Here is a 4,688-nt window from a genome sequence, read left to right as displayed (position 1 = left end):
ACGAGAACTCATCTGTTACACGGGCACTTCATTTTTTTAAACTTATTTGAACTGCAGACTTTTTTGTGTTCCTATGCACCATTCAAAGCGACGTCATCAATTTTCAACACGTTCTGACATCATTTGCTATTTTTCAGTCATTTACCGATTTGTTTAGAGAGCTAAATGACCGTGAAATTGAAAATCACTACAAAATTAACTCTGAAAAGGTTGAAACTTGGCATGGTATCATCATTTCACCCACATGACATGTGAAAAAGAGTAGAGAGGGTTACGACAAAAACTGGATGCACTTCGTGTACAAACTGGACAATCTATTTCGGAGTATCAGGGTTTACGACGAGAACTCATCTGTTACATGGGCACTTCATTTTTTTAAAGTTATTTGAACTCCAGACAATTTTTGTGTTCCTTATGCACCATTCAAAGCGACATCATCAATTTTCAACACTTTCTGACAACATTTGCTATTTTCAGTCATTTATCGATTTATTTCGTGGGCTAAATGACAATGAAATTGAAAATCACTATAAAATGAACTTTGAAAATGCTGAAACTTGGCATGGTATCATCATTTCACCCACATGGCATGTGAAAAATAGTAGAGAGGGTTATGGCAAAAACTGGACGCACTTCGTGTACAAACTGGACAATCTCTTTCGGAGTATCAAGGTTTCCGACGAGAACTCATCTGTTACACGGGCACTTCATTTTTTAAACTTATTTGAACTCCAGACTTTTTTCGCATTCTGTATGCACCATTCAAAGCAACGTCATCAATTTTCAACACTTTCTAACATCATTTGCTATTTTCAGTCATTTACCGATTTATTTAGAGAGCTAAATGACCCTGAAATTGAAAATCACTACAAAGTGAACTCTGAAAATGTTGAAACTTGGAATGCTATCATCATTTCACCCACATGGCATGTGCAAAATACTAGAGAGGGTTACGGCAAAAACTGGACGCACTTCGTGTACAAACTGGACAATCTGTTTCAGAGTATCAGGGTTTCGGACGAGAACTCATCGGTTACACAGGCACTTCATTTTTTTAAACTTATTTGAACTGCAGACTTTTTTGTGTTCCTATGCACCATTCAAAGCGACGTCATCAATTTTCAACACGTTCTGACATCATTTGCTATTTTTCAGTCATTTACCGATTTGTTTAGAGAGCTAAATGACCATGAAATTGAAAATCACTACAAAATTAACTCTGAAAAGGTTGAAACTTGGCATGGTATCATCATTTCACCCACATGGCATGTGAAAAAGAGTAGAGAGGGTTAAGACAAAAACTGGACGCACTTCGTGTACAAACTGGACAATCTATTTCGGAGTATCAGGGTTTACGACGAGAACTCATCTGTTACACGGGCACTTCATTTTTTTAAACTTATTTGAACTCCAGACATTTTTTGTGTTCCTTATGCACCATTCAAAGCGACATCATCAATTTTCAACACTTTCTGACAAGATTTGCTATTTTCAGTCATTTATCGATTTATTTAGAGGGCTAAATGACCATGAAATTGAAAATCACTATAAAATGAACTTTGAAAATGCTGAAACTTGGCATGGTATCATCATTTCACCCACATGGCATGTGAAAAATAGTAGAGAGGGTTATGGCAAAAACTGGACGCACTTCGTGTACAAACTGGACAATCTCTTTCGGAGTATCAAGGTTTCGGACGTGAACTCATCTGTTACACGGGCACTTCATTTTTTAAACTTATTTGAACTCCAGACTTTTTTCGCATTCTGTATGCACCATTCAAAGCGACGTCATCAATTTTCAACACTTTCTAACATCATTTGCTATTTTCAGTCATTTACCGATTTATGTAGAGAGCTAAATGACCCTGAAATTGAAAATCACTACAAAGTGAACTCTGAAAATGTTGAAACTTGGAATGGTATCATCATTTCACCCACATGGCATGTGCAAAATACTAGAGAGGGTTACGGCATAAACTGGACGCACTTCGTGTACAAACTCGACAATCTGTTTCAGAGTATCAGGGTTTCGGACGAGAACTCATCGGTTACACGGGCAGTTCATTTTTTTAAACTTATTTGAACTCCAGACTTTTTTGTGTTCCTATGCACCATTCAAAGCGATGTCATGAATTTTCAACACGTTCTCACATCATTTTCTATTTTCAGTCATTTACCGATTTGTTTAGAGAGCTAAATTACCGTGAAATTGAAAATCACTACAAAATTAACTCTGAAAAGGTTGAAACTTGGCATGGTATCATCATTTCAACCACTAGGCATGTGAAAAAGAGTAGAGAGGGTTACGACAAAAACTGGACGCACTTCGTGTACAAATAGGACAATCTCTTTCGGAGTATTATGGTTTCGGACGAGAACTCATCTGTTACACGGGAACTTCATTTTTTAAACTTATTTGAACTCCAGACTTTTTTCGCGTTCCGTATTCACCATTCAAAGCAACGTCATCTATTTTCAACACTTTCTAATATCATTTGCTACTTTCAGTCATTTACCGATTTATTAAGAGAGCTAAATGACCCTGAAATTGAAAATCACTACAAAGTGAACTCTGAAAATGTTGAAACTTGGCATGGTATCATCATTTCACCCACATGGCATGTGCAAAATACTAGAGAGGGTTACGGCAAAAACTGGACGCACTTCGTGTACAAACTCGACAATCTGTTTCAGAGTATCAGGGTTTCGGACGAGAACTCATCGGTTACACGGGCACTTCATTTTTTTAAACTTATTTGAACTCCAGACTTTTTTTGCGTTCCGTATGCACCATTCAAAGCGAGGTAATCTATTTTCAACATTTTCTGACATCATTTGCTATTTTTCAGTCATTTATCGATTTATTTAGAGAGCTAAATGACCGTGAAATTGAAAATCACTACAAAATTAACTCTGAAAAGGTTGGAACTTGGCATGGTATCATCATTTCACACACATGGCATGTTAAAAAGAGTAGAGAGGGTTACGACAAAAACTGGACGCACTTCGTGTACAAACTGGACAATCTATTTCGGAGTATCAGGGTTTACGACGAGAACTCATCTGTTACACGGGCACTTCATTTTTTTAAACTTATTTGAACTCCAGACTTTTTTTTCGTTCCTATGCACCATTCAAAGAGACGTCATCAATTTTCAACACTTTCTAACATCATTTTCTATTTTATAGTCATTTACCGATTTGTTTAGAGAGCTAAATGACCGTGGAATTGAAAATCAGTACAAAATGAACTCTGAAAATGTTGAAACTTGGCATGGTATCATCATTCACCCACATAGCATGTGCAAAATAGTAGAGAGGGTTACGGCAAAAACTGGACGCACTTCATGTACAAACTGGAAAATCTCTTTCAGAGTATCAGGGTTTCGGACGAGAACTCATCTGTTACACGGGCACTTCATTTTTTTAAACTTATTTGAACTCCAGACATTTTTTGTGTTCCGTATGCACCATTCAAAGCGACATCATCAATTTTCAACACTTTCTAACAACATTTTCTATTTTCAGTCATTTACCGATTTGTTTAGAGAGCTAAATGACCGTGAAATTGAAAATCACTACAAAATTAACTCTGAAAAGGTTGAAACTTGGCATGGTATCATCATTTCACCCACATGGCATGTGAAAAAGGGTAGGGAGGGTTACGACAAAAACTGGACGCACTTCGTGTACAAACTGGACAATCTATTTCGGAGTATCAGGGTTTACGACGAGAACTCATCTGTTACACGGGCACTTCATTTTTTAAACTTATTTGAACTCCAGACTTTTTTTGCGTTCCGTATGCACCATTCAAAGCGAGGTCATCAATTTTCAACACGTTCTGACATCATTTGCTATTTTCAGTCATTTACCGATTTGTTTAAAGAGCTAAATGACCATGAAATTGAAAATCACTACAAAATTAACACTGAAAAGGTTGAAACTTCGTATGGTATCATAATTTCACCCACATGGCATGTGGAAAATAGTAGAGAGGGTTACGGCAAAAACTGGACGCACTTCGTGCACAAACTGTACAATCTCTTTCGGAGTATCAGGGTTTACGACGAGAACTCATCTGTTACACGGGCACTTCATTTTTTTAAACTTATTTGAACTCCAGACTCTTTTTTCGTTCCTATGCACCATTCAAAGAGACGTCATCAATTTTCAACACTTTCTAACATCATTTGCTATTTTATAGTCATTTACCGATTTTTTTAGAGAGCTAAATTACCGTGAAATTGAAAATCACTACAAAATGAACTATGAAGATGTTAAAACTTAGCATGGTATCATCATTCACCCACATAGCATGTGCGAAATAGTAGAGAGGGTTACGGCAAAAACTGGACGCACTTCATGTACAAACTAGAAAATCTCTTTCGGAGTATCAGGGTTTCGGACGAGAACTCATCTGTTACACGGGCACTTCATTTTTTTAAACTTATTTGAACTCCAGACATTTTTTGTGTTCCTTATGCACCATTCAAAGCGACATCATCAATTTTCAACACTTTCTAACAACATTTTCTATTTTCAGTCATTTACCGATTTGTTTAGAGAGCTAAATGACCGTGAAATTGAAATTCACTACAAAATTAACTCTGAAAAGGTTGAAACTTGGCATGGTATCATCATTTCACCCACATGGCATGTGAAAAAGACTAGAGAGGGTTACG

Source organism: Triticum dicoccoides, chromosome 3A (genome assembly GCF_002162155.2).
Source record: "Triticum dicoccoides isolate Atlit2015 ecotype Zavitan chromosome 3A, WEW_v2.0, whole genome shotgun sequence".
Taxonomy (NCBI): Eukaryota; Viridiplantae; Streptophyta; class Magnoliopsida; order Poales; family Poaceae; genus Triticum; species Triticum dicoccoides.
The sequence above is the reverse complement of the archived record's forward strand: the minus strand, read 5'-3'. Positions refer to the sequence as shown.